Source organism: Cherax quadricarinatus, unplaced genomic scaffold (genome assembly GCF_038502225.1).
Source record: "Cherax quadricarinatus isolate ZL_2023a unplaced genomic scaffold, ASM3850222v1 Contig1225, whole genome shotgun sequence".
Taxonomy (NCBI): domain Eukaryota; kingdom Metazoa; phylum Arthropoda; class Malacostraca; order Decapoda; family Parastacidae; genus Cherax; species Cherax quadricarinatus.
This window is the reverse complement of record NW_027196251.1, coordinates 48,322-71,254: the sequence shown is the minus strand read 5'-3', so window position 1 is coordinate 71,254 and position 22,933 is coordinate 48,322. Positions and strand designations below refer to the sequence as shown.

The window sequence follows — 22,933 nt, the reverse complement described above, 5'->3', positions numbered from 1 at the left end:
AAGCTGGAGGTGCTGTCCTGGGAGACAGTAATGGTGAAGCTGGAGGTGCTGTCCTGGGAGACAGTAATGGTGAAGCTGGAGATGCTGTCCTGGGAGACAGTAATGGTGAAGCTGGAGATTTTGTCCAGGTAGTCGGGAATTATACGCAGGAAGGAATACATATAAATGACCTCATAGGGGACAGGAGCCATAGTAGGGAAACAAGTGTAGTCAAAGATAAGATAAAACCAATATTGCAAACTAGAAATACCGCAGGAAATAGCAAACAAGAGGACTCCACTAGCAATAGTGAGGATATATTACCAAAAACAACTGGTGGGAGCTCCATTGTTGGTGCTAGGGAGGATAGAAGTAAGACAGGGAAACATGCACCAACAGGGAATACAGTCACAGAAACCCAAGGCAAACGGAAACCAAGCCTGTGCACATACTATGCACTTGGTATCTGCTGGCATGGGAAATCTGGAAAAACAGATGGGACGTGCAACTATGACCACCCTAGAAAATGCCATGCCCATATGACAACAGGAAAATGCAAACTCCCTTCCTGTAAGCTTTTTCACCCTGAAATGTGTACCTCTTCAGTACAGGAAAGACTGTGCTATAACTTAAATTGCCAGGCATACCATCTAAAGGGGACAAAAAGATACAAAACATCCAGGCCATGGGAAAACCTGGGTAGCCACAGCCACTCAAGAGGGAGAGGTTTTTTAGTGCCAGGAAGGAAAAAAAACTGGCAGGAAATGGCAGAAATCGTACACCAAATCCAGTCATTCCTGGAGTGGAACCACAGTCGATGGCCTCCACTCCAAACCAACAGATACAGATACTAATGCCGGAAAAAAAATCCCCCCCCAGTACCAACAATACCACCAGTCCGATAACATTCTTCTTTGCAAATATACAGGGTCTAAAGCCAGCAACAAACAACAAAATACCTTTCATCCGTGGACTGCTTGCAGAGGCAAAGGCAATGTTCGCGGCTTTCACTGAGACCCACATAAAGGATCACTTGGACAACGAAATATGGATCCCAGGTTACAACCTATACAGATGTGACAGAGTGAACAGGCAAAAGGAGGGGGGGGGGGGAGTTGGCCTGTACATTGCAGAGTCACTTGTTTGCACAGAACTGCTAAATGCCTCAAATGATGTAGTGGAAGTTTTAGCAGTAAAGGTCGAGAACCAAAACCTAGTCATTGTGGTAGTCTACAAGCCTCCGGATGCAACATCCCAGCAATTCCAGGAACAGCTGTTAAAAATTGACCACTGTCTGGAAAATCTTCCAGCTCCTGCACCCAACATCTTGCTCCTGGGGGATTTCAACTTAAGGCACCTAAAATGGAGGAATATAGCAAATAATATTGTTGCAGTAATAACACCAGGAGGCAGCTCTGATGAAAACTCACACTCACACGAGCTTTTAAATCTCTGCACAAAATTCAATTTAAACCAGCAAATAATAGAGCCTACTAGACTGGAGAATACACTAGACCTCATCTTCACTAACAATGATGATCTGATAAGAAATGTCACCATATCAAAAACAATATACTCAGATCACAACATAATTGAGGTTCAGACATGTATGCGTGGAGCCCCAGACCGACATAATGAGATTAGTCACGAGGGAGCATTCACCAAATTCAACTTCAATAACAAAAACATAAAGTGGGACCAAGTAAACCAAGTCCTAACCGATATAAGCTGGGAAGATATACTAAGCAACACAGACCCCAACTTATGCCTAGAACAGATTAACTCGGTGGCACTCGATGTATGCACAAGGCTTATTCCTCTAAGAAAAAGGAGGAGTAGATGTAAAATAGAAAGAGACAGGCGCTCCCTTTACAGGCGACGGAAAAGAATAACAGAGCGGCTAAAAGAGGTCAATATATCTGAAATGCGTAGGGAGACACTGGTCAGAGAAATAGCAAGCATCGAACTTAAGCTAAAAGAATCCTTTAGGAGTCAGGAATCGCGGGAAGAACTAAAAGCCATAAATGAAATCGAAAGAAACCCAAAGTATTTCTTCTCCTATGCCAAATCAAAATCGAGAACAACGTCCAGTATTGGGCCCCTACTTAAACAAGATGGGTCCTACACAGATGACAGCAAGGAAATGAGTGAGCTACTCAAGTCCCAATATGACTCAGTTTTTAGCAAGCCGCTAACCAGACTGAGAGTCGAAGATCAAAATGAATTTTTTATGAGAGAGCCACAAAATTTGATTAACACAAGCCTATCCGATGTTATCCTGACGCCAAATGACTTCGAACAGGCGATAAATGACATGCCCATGCACTCTGCCCCAGGGCCAGACTCATGGAACTCTGTGTTCATCAAGAACTGCAAGAAGCCCCTATCACGAGCCTTTTCCATCCTATGGAGAGGGAGCATGGACACGGGGGTCGTCCCACAGTTACTAAAAACAACAGACATAGCCCCACTCCACAAAGGGGGCAGTAAAGCAACAGCAAAGAACTACAGACCAATAGCACTAACATCCCATATCATAAAAATCTTTGAAAGGGTCCTAAGAAGCAAGATCACCACCCATCTAGAAACCCATCAGTTACACAACCCAGGGCAACATGGGTTTAGAACAGGTCGCTCCTGTCTGTCTCAACTATTGGATCACTACGACAAGGTCCTAAATGCACTAGAAGACAAAAAGAATGCAGATGTAATATATACAGACTTTGCAAAAGCCTTCGACAAGTGTGACCATGGCGTAATAGCGCACAAAATGCGTGCTAAAGGAATAACAGGAAAAGTCGGTCGATGGATCTATAATTTCCTCACTAACAGAACACAGAGAGTAGTCGTCAACAGAGTAAAGTCCGAGGCAGCTACGGTGAAAAGCTCTGTTCCACAAGGCACAGTACTCGCTCCCATCTTGTTCCTCATCCTCATATCCGACATAGACAAGGATGTCAGCCACAGCACCGTGTCTTCCTTTGCAGATGACACCCGAATCTGCATGACAGTGTCTTCCATTGCAGACACTGCAAGGCTCCAGGCGGACATCAACCAAATCTTTCAGTGGGCTGCAGAAAACAATATGAAGTTCAACGATGAGAAATTTCAATTACTCAGATATGGTAAACATGAGGAAATTAAATCTTCATCAGAGTACAAAACAAATTCTGGCCACAAAATAGAGCGAAACACCAACGTCAAAGACCTGGGAGTGATCATGTCGGAGGATCTCACCTTCAAGGACCATAACATTGTATCAATCGCATCTGCTAGAAAAATGACAGGATGGATAATGAGAACCTTCAAAACTAGGGAGGCCAAGCCCATGATGACACTCTTCAGGTCACTTGTTCTATCTAGGCTGGAATATTGCTGCACACTAACAGCACCTTTCAAGGCAGGTGAAATTGCCGACCTAGAAAATGTACAGAGAACCTTCACGGCGCGCATAACGGAGATAAAACACCTCAATTACTGGGAGCGCTTGAGGTTCCTAAACCTGTATTCCCTGGAACGCAGGAGGGAGAGATACATGATTATATACACCTGGAAAATCCTAGAGGGACTAGTACCGAACTTGCACACGAAAATCACTCACTACGAAAGCAAAAGACTTGGCAGACGATGCAACATCCCCCCAATGAAAAGCAGGGGTGTCACTAGCACGTTAAGAGACCATACAATAAGTGTCAGGGGCCCGAGACTGTTCAACTGCCTCCCAGCACACATAAGGGGGATTACCAACAGACCCCTGGCAGTCTTCAAGCTGGCACTGGACAAGCACCTAAAGTCAGTTCCTGATCAGCCGGGCTGTGGCTCGTACGTTGGTTTGCGTGCAGCCAGCAGCAACAGCCTGGTTGATCAGGCTCTGATCCACCAGGAGGCCTGGTCACAGACCGGGCCGCGGGGGCGTTGACCCCCGGAACTCTCTCCAGGTAAACTTTTCTTGTTATGAAACCGTAAACAGGCCAACTGTTAAACGAGAATAAACTACTTTAACTCTCTACCATGCTTTGGAGAAGTTTAAGAAGATGAATTTTGTAACAAGAGGCTGTACGGAAATTGTACACCTCACCCCCTAGTTCTTCGTATCCAACTTTGGTTACACTATCTCTCGCATATACAGAGATGATATCATATAGAGGTGTCCCATTCACTGACTATTTTGCTGTAATTGTTACCCATCTTCGCACCCTTTGGCAACAACGTTGGCCTGATCCGCTGCATAACAATCTTCATTCTGTTAAACCGATTATGGGTTTCTGGCCGTTATCTTGTCATCATTGTCGAGGTTGGGAGACTACTCTCTCCCGTCTTTGCATCGGCCACACTCGTCTTACTCATGGGTATCTCATGGAAAGGCTTCATATTCTTCTCTGGGAGAATTGTCAAGTTCCAGTATCTGTTAGCCACATTCTGTTGGACTGCCCACTCCATCAAAGAGCATGCAGAATTTACTTCCAATGTCGTCTCCGCTCTGCTGCCCTTCCTTTACTTTCCCTTCTTGCTGATGGACCCTCCTTTAATCCGGATTCTCTCACTGACTTATTGACAGCGACCGATTTACTACACAAACTCTGACGATGATGCCTCTAGCACTCTCCTCAGCCCTTTCTACCTTAATCTATAGCTATCCTCTACCCCGCTGCACTTCATAACCTAATAATCATCCCTCTCCCTCTTGCTACCCATTACCCCTGCATCCTTCCTTGCCCTGCTGCGCTGTATGACCCTTGTGGCTTAGCACTTCTTTTTGATTATAATAAATACCTCATCTTTTGAATATATCTCTGTCTTCCATTCATATCCTGGAATTTGTATTGATAAAGTCACTGGAGGGCGAAACGTCTACAATAAAGATGCCCAGATGTTGCTCATGTATCTAATTTTCATCTATCGGTATTGTGTACAAGATATTGTGTACAAGATATTGTGTACAAGATATTGTGTACAAGATATTTATCAAACACATGTCATCTTAACAGACACACACAGCCCTCTTCCATTATTTTTTTTATACATATCCTCTTCGCCCCCTTTCCAAGGCGGCGAATATCACGTTTATGTAACACATGTGCCTCTCACTTCCTTCAGTAGGTACATATCCTCTTTATCTTCCCTTTCCTGAATAGCATATCCCAGTCTCCCACCGCATACCATGCATATAAAGTATAACATTCGATGAATATTCACTCTTACACTAACAACTAAAGCCATAAAATTCAATAACACTGCAAGTGACTTCTTACCATTGTTGTCAGCAGCATTAGTTTCAGCACCATGATTGAGAAGTGTGATGGCTAAGTCTACCTCCTGGTTGTCCACAGCGTAGTGCAGGGGTGTCTGTCCTGTTGAGGGAACCACAGCACATCACGGACGGTTCACTCAAATATTCCCTCTTGCTTACTGAATAATTCTTTCATAAAAATCCACATCTGTGGTGGCTCACGCTAACACCTCTTAAAATTACTGAGCATACTTCCTACATCTATAATACTACGTATGTAATTTCCTGCATATGTAATGCAGCAGATGTAGGACAAACAGGGGCTGCAACAGGCTCCTTAAACTACAATGATTGCCAATAGTAAGTGGCCTCAAAAAGAATTAATTTGAATCTAATTAATGGGTAACTAACTTGAAGTACTTTAGATCATTACTTCCTAATATTATAACTCAGTTGTACATAAAAAGTTTAATACAGAAAACATCGTAAGCTATCCCGTAGCTCGATCGCTAACTCACTCAGCTGACACACTGAGGTCCGGGGGTCGATCCCCGGTACGGGTGGAAACAATAGGACGTGTTTCCTTAAGACACCTGCTGTCCCTGTTCACTTATCAGTTAAACAGATACCTGGGTGTTAGTCGACTGGTGTGGGTCGCATCTTGGGACAAAATTTACTTAATTTGGCCAAAATGCTCTGCGTGAAGAGAAATATAAATTACTCCGACATGGAAAACTCGAGAAAATTTAAACATTTTCGGAGTATAAAGCAAATTTCAACCACACAATGGAGCGAACAACTAATGTGAACAACCTGGAAGCGATAATTCCAGAGAATCTCACTTTTAAAGATCACAACAATATATCTAATATATCTCTAAGGAAAATGACAGGATGGAAAATGACAACCTTCAAAACTATGGACGCCAAGCCCATGATGATTCTCTTTAAAAAGCTTGGTTTTTGTAGGCTGGAATATTGCTGTACACTAACTGCCCCTTTCAAGGCTGGCGAAATTGCTGACCTGTAGAATGTAAAGAACTTTCACAAGTACAATAAAGCACCTAACTTACTGGGAACAGTTGAACTCCCTTGATTTGTATTCCCTGGAATGCAGGCGAGAAAGATACATGATAATATACACTTGGAAAAAGCCTAGAGGGACTAGTCCAAAATTTGCACACGAAAATCACTAAGGAAACAAAACACTGGCCAGGAGATACAACATTCCCCTGATGACAAGCAGGGGCGCCACGAGTACGTTGAGGGACAAAACAGTAAGTGTCCGGGCCCCAAGACTGTTCAACTGCCTCCCAGCATACATAAGGGGGATTACCAATAGACCCCTGACTGTCTTCAAGAAGGTGCTGGACAGGCACCTGAAATCAGTACCTGACCAGCTGAACTGTGGTTCGTACGTCGGTTTATGTGCTGCCAGCAGTAACAGCCTGGTTGATCAGGCCCGGATGCACTACGAGGTCTGGTCAGAAACCGGACCGCGGGAGCGTTGACCCCTGAAACCCTCTCCAGGTACAACAAGCGGCTTTCTATATAGTAGTATGTCACTGATGTCAGCTATGGTCTGTATACCTTGCAAAAAAAAAATAACAAACTTTATTCTTATTATAATTAACTGAAATTAAATGTATTTGTCTTAAAAATACTTCTTTTCCATGAATGATTTGAAAACTTCCTGAAAAGTTGCAGAAAATAGTTCACCCTAATGAAAAAATTCTGAAAATTAAGACTAAGTTGAACACAACGAGAGTTGCTTATGTGGGATTTTTATTATATGAACTTAACAGAACTTGGAACGTTGTAGAATGTGAACTTGGAACGTTGTAGAATGTGAACTTGGAACGTTGTAGAATGTGAACTTGGAACGTTGTAGAATGTGAACTTGGAACGTTGTAGAATGTGAACTTGGAACGTTGTAGAATGTGAACTTGGAACGTTGTAGAATGTGAACTTGGAACGTTGTAGAATGTGAACTTGGAACGTTGATAAACTAAAGTGGCCACAATACTCAGAATATGGTCATTTTATACAGTTACATCTCCCAGCCACAAGCATCGTGAGGACGACTCCAAGATGCTTGCAAATGTTAACATATTGGATACAGGGTTGATGCAGGAGACAGAAATGAACTACGGAGACAGTTAAGACCTAAGGAGGACATGCTTACGATTCTAAATTCTAAGACACTAGATAATGTAGCTGAGAGGTAGTATAAGATAGGATTAGAGAAAGCAATGGAACCTTGATGGAATGGATGGATGATAAGCCATAGGCACGACATAAAATATAAGTGGAAGAATCGTTTAGACATGTGGTGGAAGCCATCAAACACATTTTTATTTTAGAAGCGGGAAGCAACCTTGAAGGCCAGGCCAGGAATCAATAAAATCAGACAAGAGTTAACTGGCAGGTCACAAGTCAACTCCTACAGCTCACAAGCAGCACACCTTAGTGGGTCACAAGGCTCCGAGAACCTTAGTGTTTTTAAGGAGTAATTAGCTGCTAGCAGAAACCAGTGGTAGTGACAACCCTAAAAGTGATAAAGTTATTGGTTAAAAAAGTCGAGAGGAAGCCTGAAATCATTCAACAAAACTTCAAAGTGCCAAATAGTTAGAAGCCTAGTAGGCACCTCTTCCCACACAGTTTCAATATATACAAAGATAAGCGGGTGTGAAAGTGGGTGTTCATGAATTACGAGAGGTTGTTTAACAAGCAAAATGTGTGGCAGCACACAGTGAGCGTGAGAAAGTTAACAAGAAAAGGAAGAAAAAATATATATAACTAGGGAAGGTGGCGGGCAGTTGGCCTCCATGAAGTGGTGATGTCATAGCAGGTTGTGTGCCATTATAAATAAGAAGTGTAGCTCACCGAATGTGAAGTGTATTCTACCATAAGTGAAAACCCTTGAGGAATGCGGGATGTATGAGCATGAATGGTTATAACTATCACGGGTGAAGGATTTTCAAAATAGTGATACAAGGCCTAAATGTACGACAACAATATCAGCATCTGGCAACTTGTCATCACCCCGCTGCCACATCGCAAGTCCTTCTCATTTATTGTGGTTGCATGTTGTCAGATTCTGGTCTTTGCATCACTGTAAGATACTGGTCACTCCTGCAAGCTATTACGGGAATTAAAGTAGAAACAGCATAGTGTGAGGAGAGGGAAGTTGCATAGCTAGCGAGGGGTAACTGTTAGACACGTGTGTGTGTGTGTGTGTGTGTGTGTGTGTGTGTGCGCACACGCACGCGCACACGCACGCACACACGCACGCACACACACACACACACACACACACACACACACACACAGGCGAGGGAGACATGACCCAGGTGGCAAATTTTCGGAGAATCGGGTGGTTCACAAAGAGAAGGAAACGGCCTCTCAGTAATTTTCAAGGCAGAATCAACTCAAACCATGATCCTGCAGGAGAAAGTACGGCTGAGAGGCAAACAGGAGTTCAAGAGTGTGTACCTCGATCGAGACAGAACACAGGAGGAAAGGATGATACTGAAAGAGTGCAAAAACGAAAGGAGGAATGGGAGGAAATGACAAAGAAGAGCAGAATAACCCAGGCACAGGTGGAAGGGCAAGCACACCCCTCAGAAACACTTGCAGAAGGACTCCAACCACAACACCCCCAAGACAACTGAACAATCTAAACCATCACACACTGATCCCTCTGTTCCCACCCCCTGCACCACGAACCCTATCCCTACAGCAACCCCCTATGGGAGCTCTTCCTTCACCTCCACTGCAACCCCCCACAGGCCCCCACCAGGGCTCCTGCTCTCCCAACCCCAGTATTCCCCAGGACCACAGTTACAGAAGTTGAAGGTTTGGTACACAAATGCGGAGGGATTAACGAATAAATATGAGGAATGGCAAGAAAGAATCAATGAGAAGTCCCCAGATATCATAGCAGTTACAGAAACAAAACTCACAGACAATAACAGATGCAATCTTCCCACCAGGATACCAGATCATGAGGAAAGATGGAGGGGAAGGAGGGGTTGCTCTGCTCGTAAAAAACAGATGGAAATTCGAGAAAATGGGAGGCATAGACGAGACAGGAGAAAGGGACTACATAGTAGGTACACTTCAGTCTGGGGAGCACAAGGTGGTCATTGCAGTGATGTGTAATCCACCACAGAACTGCAGGAGGCCAAGAGAGGAATATGAAGAGAGCAACAGAGCAATGGTGGACACTTGCTGAGGTGGCAAGAACAGCTCACTCCAGCAGAGCAAAGTTGCTGGTTATGGGTGATTTCAACCACAGGGAGATTGACTGGGAAAACCTGGAGCCACATGGGGGTCCCGAAACAGAGAGCCAATATGTTGGATGTGGTGCTGGAAAACCTCATGCACCAACATGTTAAGGACACTACCAGTGAGAGGGGAGGATGAACCAGCAAGATTTGACCTTGTGTTCACCCTGGGCAGTTCAGACATTGAGGACATCACATATAAGATTCCCCTAGGATCTAGTGACCACGTGATTCTGTGCTTTGAATACAAAGTAGAGTTGCAAGTGGAGAGAGTAACAGGAGTTGAATGGGAAAAGCCAGACTAAAAAAGAGGGGACTACATAGGTTTGAGGAACTTCCTGCAGGAGGTTCCATGGGACAGAGAACTGGCAGGAAAGCTAGTAAATGAAATGATGGAATATGTAACAAAATGCAAGGAGGCAGTGGAAAGGTATATTCCCAAGGGCAACAGAAGCAATGGGAAGACCAGAACGAGCCCCTGGTTTACCCGACGGTGTAAGGAGGCAAAAAAAAAGTGCAAAAGAGAATGGAAAAAGTACAGAAGGCAGAGAACACATGAAAATAGGGAGATTAGTTGCAGAGCCAGGAACGAGTATGCACAGGTACAGCGGGAGACCCAACGACAGTATGAAAACAACATAGCATCGAAAGTCAAGACTGACCCAAAACTGTTGTATAGCCACATCAGGAGGAAGACAACAGTCAAAGACCAGGTGATCAGACTGAGTACAGAAGGTGGAGAACTCACAAGAAATGATCAGGAAGTATGTGAGGAGCTAAGCAGGAGATTTAAGGAAATTTTTACAGCAGAGACAGGAAGGGCTCTAGGAAGACAGCACAGAAGGGAACGTCAAGAGGGAATATACCAACAAGTGTTGGATGACATACGAACAATCGAGAAGGAGGTGCAAAAGCTGTTAAGTGACCTTGATACCTCAAAGGCGATGGGACCAGACATCTCCCAGTGGGTCCTTAGAGAAGGAGCAGAGATGCTGTGCGTGCCCCTAACCACAATCTTCAACACATCCCTTGAAACTGGGCAACTATTTGAGAAATGGAAGACAGCAAATGTAGTCCCCATATTTAAGAAAAGAAACAGAAACGAGGCACTAAACTACAGACCTGTGTCTGACATGTATAGTATGCAAAGTCATGGAGAAGATTATCAGGAGCAGAGTGGTGGAACACCTGGAACCTGGAGTTTACCTGGAGAGAGTTCCGGGGGTCAACGCCCCCGCGGCCCGGTCTGTGACCAGGCCTCCTGGTGGATCAGAGCCTGATCAATCAGGCTGTTGCTGCTGGCTGCACGCAAACCAACGTACAAGCCACAGCCCGGCTGGTCAGGAACCGACTTTAGGTGCTTGTCCAGTGCCAGCTTGAAGACTGCCAGGGGTCTGTTGGTAATCCCCCTTATGTATGCTGGGAGGCAGTTGAACAGTCTCCGGCCCCTGACACTTATTGTATGGTCTCTTAACGTGCTAGTGACACCCCTGCTTTTGATTGGGGGGATGTTGCATCGTCTGCCAAGGAACGGAACAAGATTATAAATGAAAACCAGCATGGGTTCATGGAAAGCAAATCCTGTGTCACAAACCTTCTGGAGTTTTATGACAAGGTAACAGAAGTAAGACACAAGAGAGAGGAGTGGGATGATTGCATTTTCCTGGACTGCAGGAAGGCCTTTGACACAGTTCCTCACAAGAGATTAGTGCAGAAGCTGGAGGATCAGGCACATATAACAGGGAGGGCACTGCAATGGATCAGGGAATACCTGACAGGGAAGCAACAACGAGTCATGGTACGTGAAGAGGCATCACAGTGGGCGTCTGTGACGAGCGGGATCCCACAGGGGTCAGTTATAGGACCAGTGCTATTTTTTATATATGCGAACGACATGATGGAAGGAATAGACTCTGAAGTGTCCCTATTCGCAGATGTGAAGCTGATGAGAAGAATTAAATCGGATGAGGATGAGGCAGGACTTCAAAGAGACCTGGACAGGCTGGACACGTGGTCCAGAAACTGGCTTCTCGAATTCAACCCTGCCAAATGCAAAGTCATGAAGATTGGGGAGGGGCAAAGAAGACCGCAGACAGAGTATAGGCTAGGTGGCCAAAGACTACAGACCTCACTCAGGGAGAAATATCTTGGGGTGACCATAACACCGAGCATGTCACCGGAGGCACACATCAACCAAATAACTGCTGCAGCATACGGGCGCCTGGCAAACCTGAGAATAGCATTCCGATACCTTAATAAGGAATCGTTCAAGACACTGTACACTGTGTATGTTAGGCCCATACTGGAGTATGCAGCACCAGTCTGGAACCCACACCTGGTCAAGCACATCAAGAAGTTAGAGAAAGTGCAAAGGTTTTCAACAAGGCTAGTTCCAGAGCTCAGGGGAATGTCGTACGAGGAAAGGTTGAGGGAAATCGGACTGACGACACTGGAGGACAGAAGGGCCAGGGGAGACATGTGTTGGGGGTGAGTACAACACCGAGCATATCTCCTGAGGCGCACATCAATCAGATAACTGCTGCAGCATACGGGTGCCTGGCAAACCTACGGATAGCGTTCCGATACCTCAGTAAGGATTCGTTTAAGACTCTGTATACCATTTACGTCAGGCCCATACTGGAGTATGCAGCACCAGTTTGGAATCCACACCTAGTCAAGCACGTCAAGAAATTAGAGAAAGTGCAAAGGTTTGCAACAAGACTAGGCCCAGAGCTACGGGGATTGTCCTACGAAGAAAGGTTGAGGGAAATCGGCCTGACGACACTGGAGGACAGGAGGGTCACGGGAGACATGATAACGACATATAAAATACTGCATGGAATAGACAAGGTGGACAAAGATGGGATGTTCCAGAGAAGGGACACAGACACAAGAGGTCACAATTGGAACTTGAAGACTCAGATGAATCAAAGGGATGTTAGGAAGTATTTCTTCAGTCATAGAGTAGTCAGGCCGTGGAATAGCCTAGAAAGTGACGTAGTGGAGGCGGGAACCATACATAGTTTTAAGGCGAGGTATGATAGAGCTCATGGGGCAGGGAGAGAGAGGACCTAGTAGCAATCAGCGAAGAGGCGGGACCAGGAGCTGTGAATCGACCCCTGCAACCACAAATAGGCGAGTAAAAATAGGTGAGTACAACTCCTCCATAGAGTGAGCTTTGTCTCTCATCCTCACCTTCCATCCATCGTCCCTCTCTCTCCCTCCCTTCCCTCTCCCTCCCTTCCCTCTCCCATCCTCTCTCCCTCTCCCATGTCCCTCTCATCCTCACCAGTCATCCATCTTCCGTCTCTCTCACCCTCTCTCTCTCATCCCCATCTACCTGCTGCCTTCTCCCCAGTCTTTCCCCCCTCTCTCCTCCCTCCCTATACTTTCTTGTAACCCCTAAAGCTCCTTGATGGTGCCCCCTTCCACCCCATATCTTTCTCCCCCCTGCCCAACCTCCCTACCCCTCCCCCTACCTGAAACACCCATCCTCACAGAAACTTCATTGTGTTACAATGGGGCCAAAAATAAGGCCGAGAGCTGGGAAGGGTGATTGGGAAGCAGGGCTCAAAAAATAGAGGAAGACTAGGGAAGGAAGCTAGAAGAGCTTGGAAGGAGGATGGAGGAGATGGTAGCTGTAGAGAGAAGAAATTGGGAACAACATGCCATAATAGCAGAAGACAAGATACAGTGCTTAGAAGAGGAACTGAGCAACCTGAAACAGCCTAAAGAAAGAAATGACAGTACAGGAACTTCTACATCAGACACAGACAAGGGGACTGGAATGAGCAAGGAAGCTATACTGTATGCAAAGGGCTGGTCAGACCCACATGGGGCCAAGGCAATGACAAGGAGCACACTAGAAACAAATGAGAGGTCGAGAGACATTGAAGGAGCTAGGATGTATGCAGGAACTCTACCAGACTCCTGCAGGGGTCAGGAACAGCTGAACAGGAAAGACAGACCAATGAGCAATGGGGCCTCAGCTTGGGAAGGGGTTGAAAGAAGGAACACTCCAAGGGAAGGGACTAAAACACTTCAGAGGACACAATGAGAGACACAGTGGGAGGAAGAAATGGAGAGATCAGTTTTTGTCTATGGGCTCCAGGAAGCCGGTGGGGAAACCTATGAGGAGAGAAAACAGGAGATAAAAGCGATTGAAGGTATCATGAAAGCAATAGGTGAGGGTGACATGACCCAGGTGGCAAATTTTCGGAGAATTGGGTGTTTTGCAAGAAGGAAACGGCCTCTCAAAGTAATTTTCAAGGCAGAATCAACTCGAACCATGATCCTGCAGGAGAAAGCACCGCTGAGAGACAAACTGGATTTCCAGAGTGTGTACCTCGACTGAGACAGAACACAAGAGGAACAGAGGATACTGAAAGAGTGCAAAAACGAAAGGAGGATTGGGAGGAAGAGACGAAGAGAATCAGAATAACCCAGACACAGGTAGAAGGGCAAACACCATCCCCAGAAACACGGGCAGAAGGACTCCAACCACGACAACCCCAAGACAACTGAACAATCTAAGCCAACAATCACACACCGATCCCTCTGTCCCCACCCCCACACCACAAACCCCAACCCTACAGCAACCCCCTGTGGGAACTACCCCCACCACAACCCCCATAGGCCCCTGCCAGGGCTCCAGCTCTCCCCACCCCAATATCCTCCCAGGACCACAGTTTTGGAACAGAAGTTGAAGGTTTAGTACACGAATGTGGATTGCATAATGAGCAAATATGAGGAGTGGTGTGAAAGAATAAATGAGAAGTCCCCAGACATCATAGCAGCTACAGAAGCAAAACTCACTGAGACAATAACAGATGCAATCTTCCCACCAGGATATCAGATCCTGAGGAAAGACTGAAGGAGCAGAGGGGGAGGAGGCGTTGCACTGCTCGTGAAACATCAGTGGAAATTTGGGGGAAATGGGGTGTATGGACATGATTGGAGGAAGGGACTACATAGTAGGTACACTTCAGTCTGGGGAAAATAAGGTAGTCATTTCAGTGTTGTATAATCCACCACAGAACTGCAGGAGGCCAAGAGAGGAATATGAAGACAGCAACAAAACAATGGTGGGCAAACTGGCCAAGGTGGCAAGAAGAGCTCACTCGAGCAGAGCAAAGTTACTGGTTATGGGCGATTTCAACTACAGGGAGATCAACTGCGAAAACCTGGAGTCACACGGGGGTCCCGAAACATGGAGAGCCAAGACGATGGATGTGGTACTGGAAAACCTTATGCATCAACATGTTAAGGACACTACCAAAGAGAGGGGGAGGATGAACCAGCAAGACCGGATCTTGTGTTCACCCTCAGCAGTTCAGACATTGAGGACATATATGAGAGGCCCCTTGGAGATAGTGATCACATGATTCTGCATTTTGAATACACAGTAGAGCTACAAGTAGAGGGGGTAACAGGAGTTGGATGGGAAAAGCCAAACTATAAAAAGGGGGACTACACAGGTATGAGGAACTTCCCACAGGAAGTTCAATGGGACAGAGAATTGGCAGGAAAGTCAGTAAATGAAACGATGGAATACATAACAAAATGCAGGGAGGCAGATGAAAGGTTTGTTCTCAAGGGCAATAGAAATAATGGGAAGACCAAAGCGAGTCCTTGGTTTACCCGAAGGTGTAGGGAGACAAAAGGTAAGTGCAACAGAGAATGAAAAAGATACAGGAGGCAAAGGACCCAAGAAAATAGAGAGACTAGTCGAAAAGCCAGAAATGAGTATGCACAGATAAGGAGGGAGGCCCAGCGACAGTACGAAAATGACATAGCATCGATAGCCAAGTCTGACCTAAAACTGCTGTATAGCCACATTAGGAGGAAGACAACAGTCAAAGACCAGGTGATCAGGCTGAGGAAAGAAGGTGGGGAACTCACCAGAATCGATCAAGAGGTATGTGAGGAGCTCAACAAGAGATTTCAGGAAGTATTTACAGTGGAGACAGGAAGGCCTCTAGGTGGACAGAACAGAAGGGGATGCCAACAAGGAATATACCAAGTGTTAGATGACATACACACAACTGAGGAGGAGGTGAAGAAGCTGCTAAGGGACCTTGATACCTCAAAGGCAATGGGACCAGACATCTCCCCGTGGGTCCTTAGAGAGGGAGCAGAAATGCTGTGTGTGCCACTAACCACAATCTTCAACACATCCCTTGAAACTGGGCAACTACCTGAGGTATGGAAGACGGCAAATGTAGTACCCATATTTAAAAAAGGAGACAGAAAAGAGGCACTAAACTATAGACCAGTGTCACTGACGTGCATAGTATGCAAAGTCATGGAGAAGATTATCAGGAGGAGAGTGGTGGAGCACCTGGAACGGAACAAGAGTATAAATGCCAACCAGCACGGATTTATGGAAGGCAAATCCTGTGTCACAAACCTACTGGAGTTTTATGATAAAGTAACAGAAGTAAGACACGAGAGAGAGGGGTGGGTTGATTGCATCTTCTTGGACTGCAAGAAGGCCTTCGACACAGTTCCTCACAGGAGATTGGTGCAGAAGCTAGAGGATCAGGCGCGTATAACAGGAAGGGCACTGCAATGGATCAGAGAATACCTGACAGGGAGGCAACAACGAGTCATGGTACGTGATGAGGTATCACAGTGGGCACCTGTGACGAGTGGGGTCCCACAGGGGTCGGTCCTAGGACCAGTGCTATTTCTGGTATATGTGAATGACATGATGGAAGGGTTAGACTCAGAAGTGTCCCTGTTTGCAGATGATGTGAAGTTAATGAGGAGAATTAAATCAGATGAGGATCAGGTAGGACTTCAAAGAGACCTGGACAGACTGGACACCTGGTCCAGCAACTGGCTTCTCGAATTTAACACCGCCAAATGCAAAATCATGAAGATCGGAGAAGGGCAAAGAAGACCGAAAATGGAGTATAGGCTAGGTGGCTAAAGACTGCAAACCTCGCTCAAGGAGAAAGACCTTGGGGTGAGTATAATACCGAGCACGTCTCCGGAAGCACACATCAACCAGATAACTGCTGCAGGATATGGGCGCTTGGCAAACCTGAGAATAGCGTTTCGGTACCTTAGTAAGGAATCTTTCAAGACACTGTACACCATGTACGTCAGGCCCATACTGGAGTATGCAGCACCTGTTTGGAACCCACACTTGATCAAGCACGTCAAGAAATTAGAGAAAGTGCAAAGGTTTGCGACAAGGTTAGTTCCAGAGCTAAGGGGAATGTCCTACGAAGAAAGGTTAAGGGAAATTGGCCTGATGACACTGGAGGACAGGAGGGTTAGGGGAGACATGATAACAACATACAAAATACTGCATGGAATAGACAAGGTGGACAGAGACAGGATGTTCCAGAGAGGGGACACAGAAACAATGGGTCACAATTGGAAGTTGAAGACCCAGATGAGTCAAAGGGATGTTAGGAAGTATTTCTTCAGTCATAGAGTAGTCAGGAAGTGGAATAGCCTAGCAAGTGAGGTAGTGGAGGCAGGAACCATACATAGCTTTAAGATGAGGTATGATGAAGCTCATGGAGCAGGGAGAGAGAGGACCTAGTAGCAGGCACTGTGTGTACCACTAACAACAATCTTCAACACATCTTTCGAAACAGGGCAACTACCAGTAAATGTATTCCCAGTATTTTAAGACAAGAGACAGGTAGCATTAAACTACAGACCAGTGTCACTGACATGCAGAGTCACTGAGAAACTTACCAGGAGAAGACTGATGGAGCACCTAGAAAGGAATGAGCTTATCCAGTCATAAAGTTGTCAGGAAGTGGAACAGTCTGAAAAGTGATGTAGTGGAGGCAGGATCCATACACAACTTCAAGAGGTATGATAAAGCTCATGGAGCAGGGAGAGTAACCTAGTAGCAACAGTGAAGAGGCGGGACCAGGAGCTGTGACTATCCCTGCAACCACAACTAGGCGAGTGCAACTAGGTGATTACAATTAGGTGAGGACAAAGTTTACAACCCTTATAATCTAGCATATCCTAATCAGAATAAAAAAAATGGGATCCCAAAAGGCAGGACAAGGAAACAAGAGAACCAAGGACAATCAGTATGAGAAGGAAGGATGAGCAGCAGAGCTCAAGAGCATGATGGAAAAAGAGTGGGAAAAAGAGTGGGAAAAAGGCTAAATGAGATTTCCAATACAATGGACGAGAGGATATCTGCAGAGAGCAAGAAATAGAAGTGATGAGCTAGAAGCTGCTGGGGAAAAGATACAGAGCCTGGAGGAGGGACCGAAGGTGCTGGAGCAGGAAATAGAAATGAGGAACAAAAGGGGTAAAGCAATTGGAGCAAGAACATCAGTGGCCAGTGAGGGGACTGAAGGAGGGGAAGGAGCTAAGAAGTCCTTTGCAGGAGGTCTAGATAATGGAAACAGCAATGGAGATGCTCAAATCAGATACAGAGATATGGAGGGAATGGAAATAGGAGGAACAGAGGGAGAGATCACTAATTATTCATGAGCTTCAGGAGTCTAAATGGAGTAGTTGGAGGAAGAGATCAAAAATATTATCACAGTAATAGGAGAGAAGGACATGTCCCAGTTGACAAATTTTCAAAACCTTGGGGGGTATTTGAAGGGGGGAAATCGCCCAGTCAAACTGAGATTCATCACAGAATATGAAACATGATCTTGCAGCAGAAACAACAGTAAAAGAACTCACAAAATTACCACCAGGTGTACCTTGACCACAATAGAACGAGAAAGGAATGGGAGTAACTGAGAAGACACAATGACGTCAGAGGCAGGGAGGAAAGACAAGGCAGGCATCAACAGGCACTTAAGTTCAGCCATGGAAGACCACCAAACACATCCACCCACAGAACCACCTACAGATTCCCCTCAACCCAAAGCACCCCATCCCAAACACAATGGCACAAAACAAACAACCATCCACACCCACAGTCCCCACCTCACACAGCAGTCTCACTGAACCTCGCCATGCCTTTTGCACAACCAACCCCTCAGCTCACGGAGATAACAGGCACAATCTTCCCGACTATCAGATTCTCAAGAAAGACAGAGGGAACAGAGGGGGAAAAGGAGTTGCACTGCTTATCAGAGACCAATGGAGTTTTGAGGAGATGGGAGGAATGAATGGTCAGAAGGGAACCAGATGACTACATAGTAGGAACACTTCAGACTGCGGGTCCAAAGGTGGTGACAGTAGTGATGTGCAACCCACCACTAAACAACAAGAGACCAACACAAAAAGCACAAAGAGCAACAGAGCAATGGTGGATACACTAGCTGAGGTGGCCAGAGGGTAGGACAAAGTTACTGGTCATGGGGGACTAACTACAAGGGAATTAACTGGGAAAACCTGAACCCGAATGGGTTACCAAAAATGTGGAGGGCCAGGATGGGGGAGGTGGAACTGGGAAATTTCAGGCACCAACATGTCAGAGAGAGAGAGAGAGAGAGAGAGAGAGAGAGAGAGAGAGAGAAAGAAAAACAGAGAAAGATGAGCCATAAAGATTGGACCTCATTCACCCTGAGTTGTTCCGACACAGGGGATATTACAAACGAAAGGCTCCTCAGCGCTAATGACCACTTGGTCCTGAGTTTCAAATACCTTGCAAAGGAGACTACATAGGTATGTGACAATTCCTGTATGATGTGCAGTGGGAAAGAGATCTAGAGGGTAAGACAGTATATGAAATGATGGAACATGTGGTTACAAAGTGTAGGGAGGGAGAGGAAAAGTTTGTATTCAGGGGCAACAGAAAAGAAATGGGAAGTCCAGAGTGAGCTCATGGTTTATCCGGAAGTGTAGAGAGGCCATAGCAAAGTGTGCTAAAGCATGGAAAAAAGTATAGAATCCAAAGGACTCAAAAACTACAAGTCGAGCTGAAGAGCCAGAAATGAAAGTGCAGAAGTATGCAACGAGACGAGTTCCATAGCTAAAGGGTATGAACTGCGAAGAGATGCTAAGGAAATTAATCCTAGCGACCATTTTAGACAGTAGCACAAGGGGATATGTTTACAGTATATGCTTAAAAGAACTGGTACAGCAGACAGGGACATGCTACTTCAGAGGTAGGAAACAAGTCATCAGGGGCATAGCTGAAAGTTAAAGAAACAGGCGAGCCACAAGAATATCATGAAGTATTTCTTCAGTCTGAGGGTGGTGGTAAGACTAGATTATAGTAACCAAAAATAGGCGAGTACATATGCACAAACACCTAGACATGCACACACACCGCGTGCGCGAGTCACGCCTCTCATACTCCATGAATGTGTGTTTTTGAGGGCTACCCAAGAGTACTGCAAGGGCTGCTAAGTGTCAGGATAGTGAACAATCCTTGAAGCGATTTACAATTTGCCCTGAGCCACACGAGCATGGGGAGAGCCACAATTTTATAAGTGAACTAGAAAGTGATAGTTGGTGGCGCATTCAGAGTGGGCAGGTCTAGTGCGCTCCAGGCGACGTTGCCACGTGTCAGCCAAGATAATAAAGTGAAACAAATGTGTGACCAGTGAAAGAAATACAGTGAATAGGGTACATTATATATCGAGAAGAAACGGAGGTGGATCTACGCCAGGACATCAAATCGAGCTGGACAATCTACAGGCTGCATTGCAAGTGTTCACCTCCAAACCGTGAACAGTCCAACTCTCCTAGTTCAATAAAGAATAGGCTATCAAGTACTCAATAAGGAATAGCAAATGGTAATTTATAGAACAAGGTGAGATAGGAGTCTATTAGACTAGGTAGAAGTGAAAGTATTGAGGACACAAAATAGTAGGTAGGTGTGGGTCAGGTCACAGGAGGGTGTGGGTCAGGTCACAGGAGGGTGTGGGGTAAGCCAGGTAACGGAGCACTGCAACTCCACATACACAGACATACACCACAAACATACACCACAAACATACACACACACACACACAGCGTGCGCAAGTCACACCTTCCGTGCTCCGCTAATATAAGTGTTTTTGAGGGCTACCCAAGTGTTCTGCAAGGGTTGTTAAATGTGTTAGGGTAGTGAACAATTCCTTGAAGCGATTTACAATTTGCCTGAGACACACAAGTGAGGGGAGAGCCACAATTTTGTAAGAGATATAGAAAGTAAAACGTGGTAGCCCAGTCAGAGCGGGCAGGTTAGTGTGGGTGAGGCGACATTGCCATGTGTCACCAAAGAAAGTTAAAGTGAAACAATCGTGTGACCAGCGAAAGAAATACAGTGAATAATGCACATTGTACAACGAGAAGAAATTGAGTGGATCTACGCCAGAATAAGGAATAGCAATTGGTAATCACCTATGCGTGGATGTTTGAGTGTGGGGTTTCAGGTTCCAATTAACCGCCAAGCTGATTGTGAACAGTCCAACTCTCATAGCACGATAAAGAATAGGCACTCAAGTACTCAATAAGGAATAGCAATTGGTAATCTATGGAACAAGACGAGTAAGTTACTATAAGCCTAGGTGGTTTCAAACCAGTTTCAAACGGATTTGTTGGACAATAAATCAGACTGTAAACAGACGGGGTTTTAGGCACCCTTATCAAACACAAACAATAAATATAAAACAAACATACTCTGGTAAGCTGTATTAATATACAAGTACAGTTAGAAATAGAAATACAAATAGCTAGAGCTTCACTTTAAGGTTATTAGTAGAATATTCAAGAGGTTATTAGTAGAATTACAGTAAACCAACCATTCAAATCACATTATGAAGCTCTGTGTAGCCTGCAGTCAATCAAACAAACGGGCTTCCACGTGGATAAATTGCCATTTTTGTGAAAATTGGTGTCACGCCTCTTGTGCAGATATCCAAGAACTAGCTACAAGCAGTATTAAATCAGGGAGGTGTTTTTGAGTACGCCCAAATGAGATAAATCTGTGGACTAAAATCACATTGGTATTAAAAGTGGATAACATCAAAGCAGCCTTCATAGAAAACCTGGAAGCATTCTATAACAGATGGGAAAATAAAAAGTCTGGGCTGGATGGTATCACCCTTGGTGCTGGCTATGTAGTTAGAAACTGTAAGGCTGGAGGTGCTGCCCTGGTAGTCAGTAAATGTGGGGCTTATAGTGCTGTCCTGGTAGACAGTAATGGTGAAGCTGGAGGTGCTGTCCTGGGAGACAGTAATGGTGAAGCTGGAGATTTTGTCCAGGTAGTCAGGAAATATACGCAGGAGGGAATGCATATAAATGATCTCATGGGAGACAGGAGCTGTAGTGGGGAAACAAGTAGTCAAGGACAAGATAAAACCAATATTACAAACTAGGTGAGGGAAAAGTTCAATAGATAGGAGTAGCAATGGAGTATATAGTAACAATAGTTTCATTGCCGGCTACTTGTTAAGGTAGGGTCAGTCTAGCTCCCGCTATCCCTTCCCCTCCTTCTCCCCCCCCCCCCCAAAGGTGACGTGTGGGGCTCCGGTCCAAACAGTAATCACTAGACTCACAGCTCCCAGCACTACTGTAAGTACATGCCTGCCTTGTATTCTAGTGGATTTATTGGTTGAAAGCTTCACTTTTGACCAATAATAAACTTAGTCCTTTCAGTCTTGCTCTAAGTTGACTGTTGTAATAATCACCACATCTTTTAGGTATTGTACTTATCATGGAGAGTGATTTCTTAAGCAGTGGGTAACCTGTCTATCTTTCCAGCTTGGATGACAGAGAGGGTCACCTGCCAATCAACGAGAAGGACTGATGGAGATGGACTAACGTCCTGATACTTCCCCTTTTTGGATTTAATTACCTGTGCACCTATATGAAGTAGCAGGATATAACCCCTCATCATTGCAGTGGTAAAAAACCTGCTTTCCTGTCATCTAGATAGAGTATTCACGGCTATAGACTCTGTGAAGAACTAGCCAGTGGGTCGTAACCAACACCTGCGACCCCTTCCCCCCCACATCATCAGCAACGGCTACGATTTCAACAACAGTGTCACCAACACCAGACACCCCTATATATATTAGCGTTGAATTCAGTTATCATTTATATTTTTCATTTTTCATTTTCTTTAATGTAGGATTAATATTTCATATTTAAGTGTTTTATATTTTATATTTTCTATATAATAAAGTGTTTGTTTGTCTGTTATTATTTCTATTTCTATTCATTAATTTTCCTGAAGAGGAGCCAGCCTTAATACTGGAAGTTGTTACAAGTAAGCCTTCACATGTCTGAATCTTCTCTACTGAATCAAGATTCAACTCCATCTCGAATCTACCATTGGCCGCATACCACAGACGGTTGCCACCAGCCATGAGTAATCATTCTCTATGGTAGGACTACAGTACAGGTATTTAAAAGATTTGGTGATTGTTATTGTCTCAATTTATTGTAAGTCAAGTCAAGGCAGGAATACTAGTTAATTCTGCCATCTATTTTTATGTAAGCTTGAAACACTTTGGAGGATTAGACTCTAGGGACCCGAGATTTTCCAGTGACAATTT

The 22,933-nt window shown here is 45.1% G+C and overlaps 1 long non-coding RNA gene across 1 annotated transcript in view; it reads right to left on the bottom strand.

Moving 5' to 3' along the window:
• The window catches only part of LOC138851613 (uncharacterized), a 62,259-nt gene that overhangs the window by 22,853 nt on the left and 16,473 nt on the right, over positions 1-22,933 (bottom strand). The window contains exon 3 of the long non-coding RNA XR_011391302.1: positions 5,232-5,330. This is a non-coding gene — a long non-coding RNA (uncharacterized lncRNA). The remainder of the gene's footprint in view (positions 1-5,231; positions 5,331-22,933) is intronic.